Raw genomic sequence first — 21,378 nt, forward strand, 5'->3', positions numbered from 1 at the left:
CAGGTAACAGCAGTACGCTGTTGTAAGGTTCTTACATGTAAGGTTCTTATAAAAGTAAGACCCAACTATATGCTATTTATAAGAAACCCACTTTAAATATAAAGACAGATACAAGAATAAAAGGATGAAAACAGAAATGTCTGCAAAATATTAACTGGAAACAAGCTCTAGTGGCTAATAAAGTCAGATAAAAACTTCATATATAAGAGTATATATATGTATATTCATATATATGTGTGCATATATACGTATATATATTCTTACATGTATATACATACACACATATATACATATATATTCTTATATGTGTGTGTATACATGCATGTATACATATATACGTATATATGCGCGCACACACATACATACATACACACACACACACACACACACACACACATATATATTTTTTAAGACAAGAGTCTCACTCTGTCGCCCAGGCTGGAGTGCAGTGGCATGATATTGGCTCACTGTAACCTCCGTTTCCAGTTTCAAGCGATTCTCCTGCCTCAGCCTCCCAAGTAGCTGGGACTACAGGCGCATGCCACCACACTCAGCTAATTCTTATATTTTTAGTAGAGATGGGGTTTCACCATGTTAGCCAGGATGATCTCGACCTCTTGACCTCATGATCCACCCGCCTTGGCCTCCCAAAATGCTAGGATTACAGGCGTGGGCCACTGCACCCAGACCTATGCCACCATATATTTAACAGCTTCCCAGAATTAGATTTTTGAGAGATCAGCGGTAATAATACTGTCATTTTTTGATATTTTATAATGCAATGCTGTAATATTTGGAAGATCGACATATCTGGTGCATCTACATTTTCCAAATCACCAATGCATGATATTATAAAACCATGCATAAATATACATACCCAGGCAAAGTGCAAAAAAGACCAATAGATTTTTCTATAACAGAGTTATATGGTTTCAGATTCCACACTATAACTTACCTTTAAGAAACAACCACTTGATGAATTTTGGAGTGGCATCAAAGAAGAATGCCCACAATTATCTGCAAAGACTATTAAAATGTTCTTCTCTTTACTACATACATAACTCTGTGAGATTTTCTTCATGTACTTAAATTTACTAAAACAATATAAAGCAAAAAACTAAATGCAAGAGTACATATGAGAATCCAGCCTTCATTTAAGCCATAGAGATCTGCAAAAATGGAAAATAATGCCACTCTCCCCACTACTTGTTTTTTAATAGTTATTTTTCACAAATATGTTGTTTTTGTTAACATATAATAGCTTTACTCTTGTGATTTTTAAATGATTAATACTTGAACATTTCAGTTTTAACTGGGGGTATAGTAATAATTGATAATCCCATAAACAGAAACTCTTTGAGGTCTTTAATAATTGAGAATCCAAAGGGACCCCGTCTCTACAAAAAAAAAAAAAAAAAAAAAAAAATTAAATTAGCCAGGCATAGTGGTATGTGCCTGTAGTCCTAGCTACTCGGGAAGCTGAGGTGGGAGGATGGCTTGAGCCCAGGAGGCAGAGGTTGCAGTGAGCCAAGACTGTACCACTGCACTCCAGCCTGGGCAATAGAGCCAGACTTTTTCTCAAAAAAAAAAAAAAGAAAAAGAATCCAAAGGGATCATGAGACTAAGATGTCTGAAAACTGCTGATCAACAGCAACCACCAAAAAAGTAAAACAAAGGTAAAGCTAATAAGCTAATAGTGGAGAAAAAGTACAGTGACAAAAATACTCAGTCAACCCAAAAGAGGGCAGGAGAAAAAAAAAGTGAAGGACCAGATGAAATAATTTGAAAAGAAACAGTAAGTTGGTAAATTTAAACCTGATCATATCACTAATGACAGTAAATGACACTCCATCTAAAAAACAGAGGGTATCAGATTGTATACAAAAGCAATACCCAACTATATGCTACTTATAAGAAACTCAGTTTAAATATAGAGACAGATACAAGAATAAAAGGACGAAAACAGAAATGTCTGCAAAATACTAACTGGAAACAAGCTCTAGTGGCTAATAAAGTCAGATAAAAACTTCATAAAGGGAAATCTTACCAAAGCAAAAAGGACGTATCATTGATGGTAAAGGGAGCAATTCACCAAGACAACTTCAAAACAAAGCTTCAAAAAATAGGAAACAAAAATTGACAGAAACGAAAGGAGAAATAACCAAGTAATTTATAGTGGAGATTTTATTGCTCTTCTCTCAGTAACTGGTAGAAAAAGCAAAAAAATTTAAAAATATAAAAGATGTAACACTACCAATCTAACATGACCTAAACTGACATTTATAGAATACTTCACTCAACATCTGCAAAATATACACTGTTTTCAAGTACACAAGGAACGTTCAGTAAGACAAGCTATATTTGGGGCATAAACAAGTCTCAATAAATTGAAAAAACACTGAAATTGCATAACATATATCGTCTGTTATGGTTTGAATATTTGTCCCTTCCAAAACTGGTGTTGAAATTTAATCCCCAGTGTGATAGTACTGGGGATGGGGGAAGGCTTTAAGAGGCAATTTGGTCAGGAGGGCTCTGCCCACATGAATGGATTAATCTGTTCACAGATTAACATGTTATCATGAGAGTGGGACTGGTAGCTTTATAAGAAAAGGAAAAGAGACCTGAGCTCATATGTTCAGCTCCCTTGCCACATGACGCCCTGCATCGCTCTGGGACTCTGCAGAGTTCCAACCAGTAAGAGGACTCTCACCAGATGGAGCCCCTCGACCACGGACTTTTCATCCTCCGTAACTGTAAGAAATAAATTCCCTTTCTTTATAAATTACTCAGTTCCCAATATTCCGTGATAAGCAATGGAAAATGGACTGAGACACTGACCATCCATAATTAATCATTTACAAAAACATATCTGTAAAATCCCAAGATATTTTAAAAGTAAAATAATATACTTCTACATAATCATAAGTAAAGGCAGTAACAAAAGAAAAGGAAAAATATCTTGCATTGAGTGCAAATGAAAACACTGAAATTTATGGAATGCAGCTAAAGCATAGCTAGAGGAAAATTTGTAGCTTAAAATACATTAAAAAGATAAAAGGTCTAAAATGAATGACCCACCTTAGAAAACTAGAAAAAAAGCAACATAAATCCAAAGCAAGTGGATAGTAAATAATGAAGAACAGAAATCAATGAATAGAACACACAAAACCAAGTAGTAAAAATCAGTGAAACAAAAGGTGTTTCTTTTAAAACATAATAAAATTGATAAACTCCTAGTAAAACTGATCAAAGAAAAAGAGAAGATAAAAACTGTCAAAATCAGGAATGCAAGAGAGATCATCACTATCCACATTTGTATTACATACCTAGCAGACATTAAAAAAATAAGAAAATATGAATAATTTCATTGTAATAAATCTAGCAACATAGATGAAATATAAAAATCTGTTGAAAGACATGTTACCAAAGCTGACTCAAGAAGAAACAGAAAATTTGAATAGCCCAATCTGAGGTCAAGAAAAACATTAAGTTTATAACTAAAAATACACTCAACAACAAAAAACTTCCACACTTCACTTAGATCAGTAATTCTCAACTGGGGTTGACTTTGCCCCCTTGAGGACATCTGACAATGTCTAAGACATTTTGGTTGTCACAATGAGAAGTGAAGGGGGGTAATTACTACTGGAATTCTTAGAGGCCAGGGATACTATTAAATATCCTATATTTAACAGGAAAACCCCTCACAATATTTACATTTAGGTCATTTACATTTACATTTACATATACATGACCTAAAATGTCAAAAGTCCTGAGGTTGAGAAACCTTGGCTTAAATTATTTCACTGGTAAATTCTGTCAAATGTTTAAGGAAGAAATAACACCAATGTACACAAATTATTTCAGAAAATAGAAAAGAAACAATCCTCAACTTATTAAATGATGATTGCATTATCCCAATACCAGAATCTGACAAAGGCATTAAAAGAAAATTATAGACTGACATCCCTCATGAATATGGAAGCAAAAATCCCTAACATAATATTAGCAAACTGACTTCTGGACTTCCACTCCAGCATGTATACAGCTTAGAAATTGCCATTCCAGGACAGGTGTGGTGGCTCGCGCCTATAATCCCAACATTTTGGGGGGTCAAGGTGGGAGGATCTTTTGAGGCCAGGAGGTCAAGAAGTTGCCACTGCATCCTAACAAGTAAAAACCTAAGCAAACTGAAAAATTAATAATTATTCTTAGATTCATCAGAGACATGAAGCCACATAGAAAACCACTGCCCCAAAACTGCAGAGACAAACACAGAAAGGAGAATCACAACTTAGCAGAGCAGACACCCAGAAGCTGAAACCTCTGGCCAGTGCTGGAGTAGGAAAACATAAACTGTAATAGACAAACTGTTGGAGGCTGAGTGTGGACAAGTCTGATGTTAGAATTCCAGGGGATATGCAGGTATTTAAAAAAGGAAAAAAATAAAACAAAACTCCAGGAGGACTCAGTTGCATACACTTTTGTGAGTTTTACCTCCAGGAACTCTACCAGGTCCTCAGAGTGAGTACTGTGGGGGAGAAATCCCCTTGTGCTTTCGGCAGGAGAGGAAAAGTAATTATTTTGAAATACTCCTTTACATTCTGTTCTTAACAAGGTCTGCCCTCAGGAGAAACTATTTTACCAGAACCTTACCTGCTCCAACCTAACTAGGGGAAGGGAAATACACAACTCCAGCTCCCTCTGGCCATTCTGTCCTGTCAAAGAGGGAAAAAAAACAAAACTGAAAATACTATGAAGCGTACCATTCAGGGGTACAGGTTCACCAAAAGATTAAGACCTAATCACAGGACTATAGAATGCTTCCCCTTTTCCCACACCTTACCACTACCTTACTAAAGGCCTACTTACCAGTTCCTTTTATCCACCACATTCTATCTACCTTTCAGCAAAAATTATATGGCATACTAAATGGTTATTAAAAAAAAAAAAAAAACACGGTCTAAAGAGACTAAACAAGCATTAGAACCAGAGTCAGATATGATAGGAATGTTGGAATTATCAAACCAGAATTTGTTTTAAAGAGAACTATGAGAAGTGCACTAAAGTTTCAATGGAAAAAGTAGACAACATGCAAGAATAATGTAAGAAATGGACATTTTAAGAAATAATCAAAAAGAAATACTAAAGATTAAAAAACTGGAACAGAAAGAAAGAATTCCTTTGATGGGTTCATTAGCAAATTGGACATGGCTGAGACAGAATCTCTGAACTTGAGGTATGACAACAGAACTTTCGAAACTGAAAAGCAAAGAGAAAAAAGACGGGGGAAAAAAGTGCAGAGTATCCAAGAACACTGGGAAAACTACAAAGGACAAGAGAGAGGGGAGGAGAAGAGAGACAGAGAGAAGGAGGAAGAAATATCTAAAGCAATATGGACTGAGAAGTTCCCCCAAATTAATGTCAACACCAAATCAAAGATCCAGGAAGCTCAGAGAACATCAAACAGGATAAACATATACATAAAAAAACCCCTACTTCTAGCCATATCATATTCAAATTTCAGAAAATCAAAGATCAAAAAATCTTCAAAGAAGGCAGAGGGAAAAACACCCTACCTATAGGAACAAAGATATAAACTTATCCTCAGAAATGCAAGTAAAGAGTAGAGAGAAATATTTGAAGTGCTGAGAGAAAAAAATTGCAAGCCTAGAATTCTGTATCCTGCAAAGTTATCCTTCAAAAGTGAAGGAAAAAAACTTTCTGAGACAATTATTAAGGAATTTGACAGTAGACCTGCCTTGCAAGAAAATGTTAAAAGAAGTTCTTCTTAAAGAAGATATTTTTCTTTTTCTTCTTTTTTGTTTTTTTTTTTTGTTTGTTTTTTGTTTTTTGTTTTGAGACAGAGTCTCACTCTGTTGCGCAGGCTGGAGTGCAGTGGCGTGATCTCAGCTCACCTCAACCTCCGCCTCCTGGGTTCAAGCGATTCTCCTGTCTCAGCCTCCCAAGTAGTTGGGATTACAGGCATGTGCCATCATGCCCGGCTAATTTTTGTATTTTTAGTGGAGACAGGGTTTCACCATTTTGGTCAGGCAGGTCTCGAATTTTTCTTATTCTTAATTGATCTAATAGAAAACAGTTTTCTTATTCTATTTTCTGTTGCTTATAACAGAATACCTAAAATTCAAAGGAATTTATTTCTTAACAGTTACAGAGGGTGAGAGGTCCAAGGTCAAGGGGCTACATCTAATGAGAGCCCTCTTGCTGATGGGGATGCTCTGTAGAATCCTGAGGTGGTGCAGAGCATCATGCGGTGAGGGGCTGAGCATGCTAGCTCAGATCTTGCTTCCTCTTCTTATAAAGTCACTAGTCCCATTCCTATGATAATCCAATAATCCATTAATCTGTTAATGGATTAATCCTGTAAAATAGAGTAATCCTCTTAAAGAATTAATCGCCTCTTAAAGGCCCCACCTCTCAATACTGCCACAGTGGGGATTGCATTTCAACATAAATTTTAGAGGGCATAAACATTCAAACCATAGCAACAGTTTACTCAAAATAACAGCAGCAATAAGGTGTTTAATTATGTATGCTCGTGTGTGTATGCTCACATGCGAGTAAAACGAATGGCAGTAATAAAAGGGATGGGCAGCAGGAATTAGGAATGTTTTGTTATTACAAGGTATTTGCATTACACATGAAACTCCACTTTCAGGTATAGTGTTACCTGAAAGTGGAGTTGGCTTAGCTATAAATACATACTGCAAACTCCAGGACAACCACCAAAAAAAGTTTTAAAAAAAGAAGTATAACTGATATGCTAAGAAATGGGAGAAAATGGAATCATATAAAATGTTCAATTAAAACTAAAGACTGAAAAGAGGTAGAAGACAAAACCGGAAACAAATTATAAAGGCAACAACTAACAAACAGTAACAGAAATGAGAGATAATAATCCAACTATATCAATAATCACTTTAAATATCAATGGTCTAAATGCACCAATTAAAACACAGAGAGGCCAAGCACAGTGGCTCATACCTATAATCCCAGAACTTTTGGAGGACACAGCGGGAGGACCATTTGAGGCCGAGAGTTTGAGGCTGCAGTGAGCTATGACTGCACCACTGCACTCCAGCCTGGGCAACAGAGCAAGATTCTGTCTCAAAAATAAAACAAAACAAACAAACAAATGAAAAAATAGAGACTGTCAAAGTGTATCACAAAACAAGGCCCAGCCATATGTTGTCTACAAAAAAACTCTAAGTTGAACAATAAGAACACATGGATACAGGAAGAAGAACAACACACACACACAGGGGCCTGTCAGGGGGTCGGGGGACAAGGGGAGGGAGAGCATTAGGACAAATACCTAATGCATTCAGATGTTAAAACATAAATGACGGGTTGATAGGTGCAGCAAACAACCATGACACATGCACACCTACGTAACAAACCTGCACATTCAGCACATGTATCCTGGAACTTAAAAGTAAAATTAAGTTAAATTTTTAAAAACTCCACTTTAACTATAAAGGCACATATAGATTAAAAGACAAGGGATGGAGAAAGATATACCATCCCAACACTAATCAAAGACAACAGGAGTAGCTATAGTAATCTTGGACAGAGCAGACTTCACAGCAAGGAAATTTATCAGGAATAAAGAAGGGCATTACATAATAAAGTGGTTAATAATCCAAGAAGACATAACAATTCTTATCATGTATGCAACTAAAAACAGAGTGGTCAAAATACATGAGGCAAAAACAGGTAGAACTACAAGGAGAAACAGATGAATCTACTATTACACTGGAAAACTTTAAAGCCTCTATCAGAAATAGACAGATCCAGCAGTCGGAAAATCAGTAAGGACATAGCTGAACTCAACAGTACCATCAGTCAACTGCATGTAATTGACATCTGTAGACTACTACATCCAACAACAGCAGATGAAACATTCTTCTCAAGCTAACATGGAACATCGACCAATACAGACTACATTCTAGGCCACAAAATACACCTTAACAAGTTTAAAATAACAGAAATCATAAAATGTCTGCTCTCAGATCTCAATGAAATTAAACTAGAAATTGACAGAGAGAGATTCCTGAAAAATCCCCAAATACTTGGAGATTAAACAACACACTTCTAAATAACACATGTGTCAAAGAAGAAATCTTAAGGATAATTTTAAAATATTTTTAACTATAGGAAAATGAAAATACAACTTATGAAATTTGTGAGATGCAGCAAATACAGTATTAGAGGCAAAAGTAATGCTTTGAATGAATATATGAGAAAAGAAGATCTAAAATCAATCATCTAAGCTTCCACCTTAACAAGAAAAATTCGAGCTAATTAATTACAAAGGAAGCAGAAAAAAATAAATAAAAATAAAGAGCAGGAATCAATAAAATTAAAAACAGGAAGTCAGTAGAGAAAAATCAACAAAACCAAAAGCTAACAGTTCTTTAAAGAGAACAATAAAATTGATAATCCTCTTGCTAGGATAACTAAGAGAAAAAAAAAAAAAAGACACAAATTACCAATATCAGAAATGAAAGTGGAGACATCACTACAGAGCCCAAGGATGTTAAAAAGGATAATGAAGAAATATTATGAACAATTCTTTTTTTTTTTTTTTGAGATAGAGTCTTGTGCTCTGTTGTCCAGGTGCTATCCTGGCTCACTGGAACTTCCACTTCCCGGGTTCAAGCGATTCTCCTGCCTCAGCCTCCCAAGGAGTTGGCCGACTACAGGCGCATGCCACCACGTACAGCTATTTTTTTAAATTAATATTTTTAGTACAGCTAATATTTTTAGTACAGACAGGGTTTCACCACGTTGGCCAGGCTGGTCTCGAACTTCTGACCTCAAGTGATCCACCCGCCTTGGTCTCCCAAAGTGCTGAGATTACAGGCATGAGCTACCACACCTGGCCTGTTATGAACAATTCTATGCCCAAAATTTGATAACCTGAATGAAATGAACCAATTCCTTGAAATATACCCAAACTAACATAAGAAGAAATTGAATCAATAATTAATAATCTTCCAAAACAGAAAGCACAGACCCAGATGGGTTCACTGATGAATTCTACCAAATATTTAAGGAAGAAATTGTATCAATTATCTATAATCTCTTCCATAAGATAGATGGAGAGGAAATACTTCATCACTCATTATATGAAGCCAGCATTACTCTAATACCAAAACTAGACAAAGGCATTACCAAAACAGAAACATACAGACCAGTATCTCTTATGAACGTAAATGCAAAAAATCCTCAAGAAAATATTAGCAAATCTAATCCAACAATGTATAAAAAGAATTCTATACCATGACCATGTGGAATTTATCCTAGGTATGCACAATTGGTTCAATGTTAAAAAAAAAAATCAATTAATTTAATCAATTGCATCAAGAGGCTAAAGAACAAAAATCACATGATAAAACATCAATAGACGTTGGAAAAGCATTTGACAACATCCAACACCATTCATGATGAAACTTCTCAGTAAACTAGGAATAGATGGGAACTTCCTCAACTTGATAAAGAAAATCTACAAAAAACCTATAGCTAACATCATACTTAATGGTGAGAAGCTAGAAGCTGTCTCTCTAAGATCAAGAACAAGGCAAGGATGTCCCCACTCATCACTGCTTTTCAACATTGTTCTAGAAGTCCTAGTTAATGCAATAGAAAAAGGAAATAAAAGTTACACTAATTAGGAAAGAAGAAATAAAATTGTCTTTGTTTACAGATGACATGATTGTCTGTGGAGAAAGTCCAAAAATATCAACAGAAAACTTTTAGAACTAATAAGCAATAACAGTAAGTTTACAAGATAGAAGGCTAATGTACAAAAGTCAATCACTTTCTTACAATATAACAGCAATGAACAAGTAAAATTTAAAATGTAAAACATAATACCATAAAAATGAAATACTTAGGTATAAGTCTATCAAAATATACGCAAGATCCGTATGAGGAAAAGTACAAAACTCTAACGAAAGATAAAAAGAAGAACAAAACAAACGAAGAGATGTTCCACGTTTATGATTAAGAAGACTCACCGGGTGTGGTGGCTCTCGCCTGTAATGTCAGCACTTTGGGAGGTCAAGGCAGGTGGATCACCTGAGGTCAGGAGTTCAAGACAAGCCTGACCAGCATGGAGAAACCCCGTCTCTACTAAAAATACAAAATCAGCCCAGCGTAGTGGTGCATGCCTATAATCCCAGCTACTCAGGAGGCTGAGGCAGGACAATTGCTTGAACCCGGGAGGCAGAGGTTGCAGTGAGCTGAGATCGCGCCATTGCACTCCAGCCTGGGCAACAAGAGCGAAACTCTGTCTCAAAAAAAAAAAGACTCAACGTCATTTAGATGTCAGCTTTTCTCAACTTCATCTACAGATTCAACACAATCCCAATCAAAATCTCAGCAAATTATTTTGGGAATGATAAACTGATTCTAAAGTTACACAGAGAGACAAAAGACCCAGAATAGCCAACTCAATATTGAAGAAAAAGTCAGAGGACTGACACTACTAGAATTCAAGACTTACGAAAAGGCTACAATAATTAAGACAGTGTGGCACTGGAGAAAGAGCAGACAAATAGGTCAGTGGAACAGAATAGAGATCCCAGAAATAAGCCCACATAAATATAGTCAACTGATCTTTGACAAAGGAGCAAAGGCAATACAATGGAGCAAAGATACGCATTTCAACAAATGGTACTGGAACAACTGGACATTGACAGCCAAAAAAAAAAAAAAAAAATCAATCTACACACAGACCTTACATCCATCATAAAAATTAACTCAAAATGGTTTACAGACCTAAATGTAAAGTATAAAACTATACAACTCCTAGAAGATAACACAGAAAATTTAGATGGCCTTGAGTATAGTGATGACTTTTTAGATCAATACTAAAGGCATGATCTACAAAAAAATAAAAATTAAAATACAGTAGTCCCCCTTACCCTTGGGAAATATGTTCTAAGACCCCCAGCGGATGCCTGAAACCATGGATAATACTTAACCCTGTATGTGCTTTTTTGCTATACATATGATAATGTTTTATCAACTTTATAAATTTATAAACTAGACATAGTAAGACATTAACAATAAAATAGAGAAATTATAACAAAATACTATAATAAAAGTTATATGAATGTGTTCTCTCGCTCTCATACACACACACTCACACATGCACACATACACAAACACACAAAATATCTTAATATTTTCAGACTGCAGCTGACCATGGGTAACCAAAACTGTGGAAAGTGAAACTGTGATAAGGGGAGACTACTATAATTGATAAGCTGGAGTTCACTAAAATTTAAAATTTCTGCTCTGTGAAAAGACAAGCCATAGAAAGACAGAACATATTTGCCAAAGGTATGCCTGACAAAGGACTGTTATCCAAAATAGACAAAGAACTCTTAAAACTCAACAATAAGAAATTGAACAATCTGATTTTAAAATGAGCAAAAGACCTGTATATCATCAAAGAAGATATACAGATGGCAAGTAAGCATGTGAAGAGATGTTCAACATCATATGTCATTAGGGAATTGCAAATTAAGACAATGAGACACCACTACACAGTTATGAGAATGACCAAAATTCAAAACACTGACAGCAGCAAATACTGGAGAAAATGTGGTGCAAGAGGAACTCTCATTTAATGCTGCTGGGAATGCACAAGGGGACCAACACTTTGGAAGATATCTTGCTAGCTTCTTGCAAAACTAAACATATTCTTATGATTCAGCAATCACTTCCTTCGGTATTTACCAAAATGAACTAAAAACATAAAACCACACAAAAAAATTGCACGCATAAGTTTAGAGAAGACTTATTAACAGCAGCCAAAACTTGGAAGCAACTAAGACGTCCTTCAGTAGGTGAATGCGTAAATAAACTGTGGTGTTCCCAGACAATAGAATATTACTCAGCACTAAAAAGAAATGAGCTATCAAGCTATGGAAAAGCATGGAGGAAATATAAATGCATATTACTAAGTGAAAGAAACCAACCTGAAACAGCTAAATACTGTCTGGTTCCAATTACATAATAGTCTGGAAAAGGCAAAACTATGGAGACAAGAAAAAGATCTGTGGTTTCCAGAGGATTGGGGGAGGGAAGGATGACTACACACAGCTCAATTTTTAGTGTAGTGAAACTATGCTGTGTAATACTACAATGATAGATACATGTCATTATACATTTGTCTAAAGCCATAAAATATACAACACTGGGAATGAATGATACCGTAAACTACAGACTTTGAGTGACAGTGTGTCAATGTAAGTTCATTGGTTATAAAAAAAAATGATCCACTGCGGTGCAAGATGCTGACAGTGAAGGAGGTTTTGTGTATGTGGGGACAGGAGTTATATGGAACACTCTGTACTTTCTCCTCAAATCTGCTATGAACCTACAACTGCCATAGTTTTTACATTTAAATATATATATATGCAGATCTAATCCAGAAATAAGCAAGGTGAATAATAACTGTGACTGATCATAGTTTATTCCTGGAATGCAAAGTTGGTTTAACAACCAAAAACTAACTTACACAACTTAATAATTTTTAAAAATGATCAAAAGAGGCCGGGCGCGGTGGCTCAAGCCTGTAATCCCAGCACTTTGGGAGGCCGAGACGGGCGGATCACGAGGTCAGGAGATCGAGACCATCCTGGCTAACAAGGTGAAACCCCGTCTCTACTAAAAAATACAAAAAACTAGCCGGGCGAAGTGGCGGGCGCCTGTGGTCCCAGCTACTCGGGAGGCTGAGGCAGGAGAATGGCGTGAACCCGGGAGGCGGAGCTTGCAGTGAGCTGAGATCCGGCCACCGCACTCCAGCCTGGGGGACAGAGCCAGACTCAGTCTCAAAAAAAAAAAAAAAATTAAAATAAAAATGATCAAAAGAGTCGGCACTTGAGTTTTGCCTCATATGAATGGACCAACAGCTAGACATATACTGCCCAAGAAACACTCATCAAATCTCTGAAGGATGACATCATGTTAGCCTTCAAACTGCTTTCCATACATGATGTCTCAAATATTATATGTTTGAAATATTACACCGAGCAGTCAAGCAAAGGTAACTGGGCACACAAAGAAGTAAGGTAACACCTGCTAGCCAAAACTAGCAGAAACAATATTTGATATAAGCAGACCTATAGGAGTTCCAGATGCTGGAATTTCCAGACATATGAAATAGCTATACTTACTATGTTCAAGGAGATAAAGGCCAAGCTTGAAATTTCAGCAGGGAACAGTAAACTGAAAAAAGTGATACAGTAGATTTGAAAAAGAACCAGCTAGGAACACAAGAATTAAAAACACATAAAATTGACATGAGGAACTCAATGTATGGAGCCAATGTATTCTTAACACATTCTCTAGGTAGTTCTAATCATCCACTGTGTTTGAAAATTAGAATAATAATTATTTTAAAAATCTTAACAGCCTTGTCCTCAAATCCACTGTTCTTTTTTTAACCTTTTTAAGATGTTTTTATTGGTTTAATTTACACATAATAATTTTATCTACTTACGGGGTACATAGTGATGTTTTGATACATATAATGTATGGTGATCAGATCAGGGTAATTACCACATCCATCATCTCAAACATGTATCATTTCTTTGTGTTACGAATATTCAATATCCTCCTTCTTGCTATTTAAAACTGTATATTATTGGTAACTATGGTCATTCAACAATGGTATGAAACACTAGAACTTATTCCTTCTATCTAGCTGGAATTTTTTATTCTTTAACAAATCTCTCCCTAACATGCAGCCCCCACCACCACTTTCCTCCTACCCTTTCCATCTTTAATATCCTCTGTTACATTTTTTACTTCTATGGGATCAACTCTCTTTCTTGGGTCCCACATATAAGTGAGAACTTGTGGTGTTTAACTTTCCATTTCTGGCTTATTCCACTTAACATAATGTCCTCCAGTTCCACTCATGTTGTCACAAATGACAAGATTTCATTCTTTTTTATGGCTGAATAGTATACGATTGTGTATATATGCCACATTTTCTTTATCCATGCATCTGTTGTTGGGATACCGAGGCTGATTCCATATGTTGGCTATTAGGAATAGTTCTGCAATAAACATGGGGGTGCAGATGCCTCCTTGATATACTGATTTCCTTTTGTTTGGATAAACGCCCAGTAGCGGGATTGCTGGATCATTACTGTTTTCTAATCCAGCTCCTAGAATGCCTCCAGAATTATTTTTCTAATACATAAATTTGATATCTCAGTACCTTATTTAAAAGTATTTTAGGGCCGGGCGCGGTGGCTCAAGCCTGTAATCCCAGCACTTTGGGAGGCCGAGGCGGGTGGATCACGAGGTCAGGAGATCGAGACCATCCTGGCTAACATGGTGAAACTCCGTCTCTACTAAAAATACAAAAAACTAGCCGGGCGTGGTGGCGGGCGCCTGTAGTCCCAGCTACTCGGAGGCTGAGGCAGGAGAATGGCGTGAACCTGGGAGGCGGAGCTTGCAGTGAGCCGAGATCGTGCCACTGCACTCCAGTCTGGGTGACACAGCGCGAGACTCCGTCTCAAAAAAAAAAAAAAAAGTATTTTAGATAAAACCCAATTCTCTAGCCTCATGGCTAATGAGCCTTCACCATCTACCCTGTATCTTTGATATACTGTCCTATTAGCTAAACAGATCCTATTCATTCCTGTTTGCTTTTTCAATTTCCTCTATCTAGACTGGCTTTCCCCATCTTGTCTGCCTGCTTAATTCCTACTAATACACTTAGGAACACAATTTGCATGTCATCTCTGAGAAAAATAAATCACTCTTTCAACTGTACTCTCATACTCTGTCACAGCTCTACTAAAACACTTACCATACAATATTATAGTTACATATGAAATTCTCTTCTATCCCTTGTCCCCTGCAGTTATACTGAAATAACTCAAAGGCTAGGAGATATATATATATATATATGTGTGTGTGTCAAGAACCTAAATTATACCTATTGCATTAAACATAATATTTGTTGAATAAATAATTCATGGAAATAAGCCAGAAAATCTTAGGAAATCTAAGATCAATTCAAGAATTCTGTCCTTCAAGTTCTCCTATAGAAAAGGCCTAGAGTTTACTATTAGGTCACACATTGAACTGGCAGCAGAATGGTATTCTACCACACTTTATGCCTTGCGTTTTGTAGCTAAAGCGATTTACCAGAAAAATGTACCAGGAGGGAAATATGTGAAAAGATCAGACTGGATTCAAAGGGAGAGTGGCAAGAATCTTTGAATAGCTGTCTAAATAAATAAAATATGGGGATTGACAAGAAGAAAGAATAGTAGCATAGAAGCTTCTCCTTCAAAGACAACGAGAGAGCCAAAATAGCCTGATATATACACTGATATATCCATTAACTGACTTGACTTTGAGGTTCAATGGACAGTAGGAACACTCCCCCTTAAAGGGGTTAATGTTAAACCACATTAGTGAGTAAATCCTTCTATTTCTATATGCTGTGAACAATTTATAGGGAGCCAGAATAATGTTTCAGAAGCAGAAAAACTCCCCACCTCTGCTACCTCAAGACCACGTCTGCCCAAGATAAAGAGAGTCTCTTACACAACTTAATCTAAGAGCTGAGCAAACCATTATGCTTGGGATAGACAGGGTTTAGCTGATTACGATGTCTTTATAGATCATAAATTTTATTCCAGATCTATGAATTAGGAGACAAAAAACCCATCCTATATTTCAAGCTCAATTGCAATCTCGGGGCAAAGCATTTCATCACTTTCTGGCATATAAGAGTACCTTAGTCAATTTTATTTTTGCAGAGTTATTAGCACGATCTTGTTTGTTTAGTCTGAAGCCTGCCATAATATACAAGTCTGAGATAAAGACAGGATGAATACAACTTTTAATATAATGTTGATATACAAAACAGTATTCCTGTAATCAAATATAGATATTCAGAGTATTTTCAAACTGTAACCCTTTCCAAGTCTCTGTTTCTGATAAAATGAAAAAACATTCCCTCAAATTCTACCCTGTTTAATTTGTGAAAACTTAACTTTATTCTTTTAATTTTCTTTAATTAATAATTTAGGTTTCTCTCTTGAGGCTCATACTTCTCCCTTCTCCCAGAAGCACAGGCCCAGAAATATTACTAGCTCCTCTCCAATCTTTAGACCACAAAAATTAATTTTTATGAAATCCATTTATACATAGAAATGCATAATAATTTATTAACCATCAATAAAGAACACACATGCAACTGGAAATGTAGTTATTCACTGCCTTTTCAAGGTGATAACAGATAACGTAAATAAAGGTGAAAACAAAACATGCAATAGTGCAACAATTTTTTTAACTTTTCAAGAAGAACTTCTGGTCGGGCATGGTGGCACATGCCTGTAATCCCAACACTTTGGGAGGCCAAGTCAGAGGATCACTTAAGCCCAGGAGTTCAAGACCAGCCAGGGAAACACAGTGAGACCCTGTCTCTACTAAAAGTAAAAAAATTAGCCAGGTATGGTGGTGTGCACCTGTAGTCTCAGCTACTAGGGAGGCTAAGGTGGAAGGATCATTTGAACCCAGCAGGTCAAGGTTGCAGTGAGCCATGATCGTGCCACTGCATTCTAGCCTGGGCAACAGAGTGAGATCCTGTCTCAAAAACTGAATTTCTAAAGAATAACTTCTGAACACAGTCCAGCCCCTCTGCAATTTAACATCAGTGAAAGAATTGCTTTGTTTTTGCAGTACTTAGTCAAATTTTACAGCAAGAATATCGATATGTAAGCATAATTAAAACCAATAAACTTTTCAAATATTCTATTACACACACCAATAAAATCAGAAACCAGAAAATTAAGCTCTAACATGTTCTAAGTTTTATGTATTTAACATTTAACTACTGCTCACAAAACACATGTATGCTAGTCCGTTCCATAATGTTATTCCTGCAGTAAAAAATTTCAAAAGCAAAGGCTTAACTGAAGAAAGCAACTTATTCTACTTTTAAACAATCTGAAGCTGTCTGATTAAGAAATTAGTATCTTACAACTTTTTTCCTCGCCTGTCAAAAGTTATGTGAAACCGATTCAACCACTCAACTTAAACTTCACCAGAAAATGGCACAAGTATTGATGAAAAACTTGATCATCTAAGGACTACAATCTCGTTTTCATGTTAAAGATGCCAATATAAAAGCAGTGCCTAGCAAAAAAAGATAAGTTTCACTAAGAGATTATCAGTTTGACATAAACAGTGCATATTCAATCTAGTATGCAATTGTATCATAATTATATATAACATGGTTTATTTGAAATCATTCTCACTTGCAGTTTCGAGTTCCTAAGACAAACAATGTAGCTGTATTCCAACTTTACCTACTAATTTAGGAAAAAAAAAAATACTCAGGTCAACTGAACTACGATATAACTGAAATACTATTTATAATTAACGGATGTAATTTTTAACCTGGCTCACCAACTGGTTCAAAAGGCCACAAATGGAATTTCACATCTGCAAGAGAACACATGTGATAATCCTCAAAAAGTAATACTGCGAATGTTCTTGTGATTTGAGAATTGATCATCAAGTTAAATGTCAAACTTCAGTCAGTTTGACTTTGCTATAATCCTAAAATGTTTTTTATGTTTCTTTACTATTAACATGGAAAGCACTAAAATTGATTAGACTTGTAATAAAAGTTACTGCAGGAATAAAAAAAGTTTTAAAATATTTAATCTATTCTTTCACTTATGAACTCACGTATCTCTGAAAAGCTACAGGTACAAAACATGTAAAGTTAAATTATACATATACGTGTGTGTGTATATATATACATCTATATAAATATGGTGACATTTCATTCTTGAAATGGAAAAAAATATATAATACTATACATGCAAAATACATACATGCAAAAATAATTACGTGTTTTCCACACAAAAAAATAAATTTTAAAAGTCCTAAAAATGTGAAAATGAACTGAGATATATCATTCTATGTTTTATATTTTATAAAGAGAATATAATCATGTGTTGTTTCACTAATAATAGAGAAAAAAAGGGGTTTTTTTGTTTGTTTTTGTTTTCTGTTTTTTTTTAAAACAGCTCAGGCTAGAGTGCAGTGGCGCAACCTCCACTCACTGCAACCTCCACCTCCCAGGTTCAAGCGATTCTCCTGCCTCAGCCTCCCAAGTAGCTGAGATTACAGGTAAACGCCACTATGGCCATTAATTTTTTTGTGTTTTTACTATAAATGGGGTTGGCCAGGCTAATCTGGAACTCCTGACCTCAAGTGATCCACCCGCCTCAGCCTCCCAAAGTGCTGGGATTATAGGCGTGAGCCACCACACTCAGCAAAAACTTTGTAAACTAAATCTTTTTTTCTTTACTTAGGTGTAATCTTACAGATGTCTTTCTTTTTATTATTATTATTATTATTATACTTTAAGTTCTAGGGTACATGAGCACAACGTGCAGGTTTGTTACATATACATACATGTGCCATGTTGGTGTTCTGCACCCATTAACTCATCATTTACATTAGGTATCTCTCCTGATGCTATCCCTCCCCACTACCCCCTCCCCACAATAGGACCTGGTGTGTGATGTTCCCCTTCCTGTGTCCAGGTGATTTCATTGTTCAATTCCCACCTATGAGTGAGAACATGCGGTGTTTGGTTTTCTGTTCTTGCGACAGTTTGCTGAGAATGATGGTTTCCAGCTGCATCCATGTCCCTACAGAAGTCTTTCTATTAAAGAAATGTTTGGTTTAATAACATATTTAAAAATATGGCAACTCTGCAGGGCACGGTGGTGTGCGCCTCTAGTGCCCTGTACTCAGGAGGCTAAGACGGGAGGATTGCTTGAGCCCAGGAGTTTAAGGCCAGCCTGGGCAACATAGTGAGCCCCATCTCCCCCAAAAATCTTTTTTTCAAAAAATGTTTTAAAAGAATCAACAACTTCTTTCTGAAGACCTGCTTTAAAAAGTTATTAGCCAAAGAAATACTACTACTCTAATCTAATAAAGCTTACTGCTTTACCATTCAAAAAGCAAGTGAGGCATCATTTCTCCAAGCAGTTTTTTACACCTAAATTGCCAGCTGCCTCTTCATTTCCTAAAGCCGTAACACCTTAAGACCCTATCTCAAACCATAACAGAAGTGTCCTAACATTCCTCATGGCTTTACTGATACTGTCTTCACTTTCAGTTTCTGATTCCAAACATAATAACATCTATCTGAAAGCATACATGGTAAAGGAGCTCAGATACACAGTTTTATATTAATCTTTTAGAGAATTCAAAAATCAGTGCTGTGAAAAAATGTTTTAGAACAGAGACCTAAGACTCGAAATTTACCATTACAATAAAAAGAAAATCATGTCCACTTTGTAAAGTGAGAATTGCAGGGAAGAGGACAGCAAAATTAGACAAATAGGGAGTAGAGGACACACACTGAAGTAGAGATAGTAGAAAGCAAGAGGTAGAAACATGTTCCATCACATGGTAAAAGTAATACATTTTTTTCTTTCTTTTTTTTCTTTTTTTTTTGAGACAGAGTTTTGCTCTTGTCACCCAGGCTGGAGTGCAATGGCACAATCTCGGCTCACTGTAATCTCCGCCTCCCAGGTTCAAGTGATTTTCTTGCCTCAGCCTTCCGAGCAGCTGGAATTATAGGCACCTGCTACCACACCTAGCTAATTTTTGAACTTTTAGTAGAGACCAGGTTTTACCATGTTGGCCAGGCTGGTCTCGAACTCCTGACCTCAGGTGACACACCAGCCTCAGCCTCCCAAAGTGCTGAGATTAAAGGTGAGCCACCGCACCCAGCTGATACATATTTTGAAGGTGGAAAAGGGTCAGAAGAAAAATGACTTGACTATACATAATGCCTCCCAGAGAACAAACATAACCACAAAAAGGGCACTGAAATATATACTAACACCTGTGATATAGCTGGAAAGCTCAAAAACTAAAGTAAGTGGCGCAGAGAAATAATCATCAGTTTAAAGGATCAGAGAAGGGGCCGCAGAGGCAGGAACTACATTTCAACTCTACTCCTTCTTCTCAAATAAAAAAGAGCTGTTCTTTTCCTGACCACTCATGAAGTTTTACTGTTATTGTTGCTGTTTTTTGAGACGTAGTCTCGCTCTTTTGCCAGGCTGGAGTGCAGTGGCACAATCTTGGCTCACTGCAACCTCTGCCTCCCAGGTTCAAGTGATTCTCCTGCCTCAGCCTCCCAAGTAGCTGGGACTACAGGCACGTGTCACCACGCCCAGCTAATTTTTTGTATTTTTAGTAGAGATGGGGTTTCACCATGCTGTTCAGGATGGTCTCGATCTTCTAACCTCGTGATCCGCCCACCTCAGCCTCCCAAAGTGCTGGGATTACAGGTGTGAGCCACCGCTCCCAGCCCACTCATCAAGTTTTTATACCATATGTATAAAAAAGAGAATGTGAGGTCTTGGCTTTCCAAAATGAAAATAGCAGATTAAAGGTATACAGCATACCAATAAAGATAATTATCCAACCAGTAATTTATTCAGAGACTTATAGTAAGAAAATATCATAGAACGTTAGTTTATATAAAGATATAAAAATGTATGTGCATGCATATTTAAACTACTATACAAAATCAAGAATACCTGTAAAAACCTTCAGTAGCAAGGCCACTGTTTTGCCTCTAGAGGGCGAACCTGGTCTTCTGAAAACTTCTAGACAAGGGAAGTTACTTTCAGACTTTACCAAAAAAAACAAAGGAGCTAAAATTTAAGATGTCACAATAGCAGAGGTTCCCAACCTTTCTTGGTCAATGCCTTTAGTGTCTCTAATCTTTTTCACAGTAACTCTTAAGCCAAAAGAAATACCTAATGATTCTGCTTAATAAGTAGCTATGTCGAAACAATTTAATAAGGATGTGTATCTTAACATTTAGTAACCGCTAAAAAAAAAATACACATAAATTGAAAAAAGAAATATGTTTTCTTTCATTCTTTTTCTTTTTTTTTTTTTTTTTTTTTTTGAGATGGAGTCTTGCTCTGGTGCAGTGGCATGATCTTGGCTCACTGCAACCTCCACCTTCCAGGTTCAAGCGAGTCTCCTGTCTCACCCCCCTGAGGAGCTGGGATTATAAGCATGCACCACCATACCTGGTTAATTTTTTGTATTTTTGGTAGAGACAGGGTTTCACCATGTTGGCCAGGCTGCTCTTGAACTCCTGACCTCAAGTGATTTGCCCACTTCTGCCTTCCAAAGTTCTGGGATTATAGGCATGAGCCACTACACCCAGCCTCATTCTTAAATAACCACAATTAATTACCAATTTGGGCATGTGTGGCTTTGTGCATTGGATACAATTTCTCAAACCTTAAAAGC

The 21,378-nt window shown here is 36.6% G+C and overlaps 1 protein-coding gene across 5 annotated transcripts in view; it reads right to left on the reverse strand.

The window, feature by feature from the left end:
• The window catches only part of TBC1D12 (TBC1 domain family member 12), a 149,132-nt gene that overhangs the window by 80,202 nt on the left and 47,552 nt on the right, over positions 1–21,378 (reverse strand). Inside the window, exon 3 of one of the 5 annotated variants that reach the window (XM_021943491.2) lies at positions 13,218–13,269. The exons of 3 other annotated variants lie outside the window; for them this stretch is intronic. The gene's annotated coding sequence lies outside the window, so the exon portion shown is untranslated. Of the gene's footprint in view, positions 1–13,217; positions 13,270–17,481; positions 17,518–21,378 lie in introns of all 5 variants that reach the window. One more of the 5 variants, XM_021943489.2, reaches the window with a different exon arrangement.

Source organism: Papio anubis, chromosome 11 (genome assembly GCF_008728515.1).
Source record: "Papio anubis isolate 15944 chromosome 11, Panubis1.0, whole genome shotgun sequence".
Lineage (NCBI taxonomy): Eukaryota > Metazoa > Chordata > Mammalia > Primates > Cercopithecidae > Papio > Papio anubis.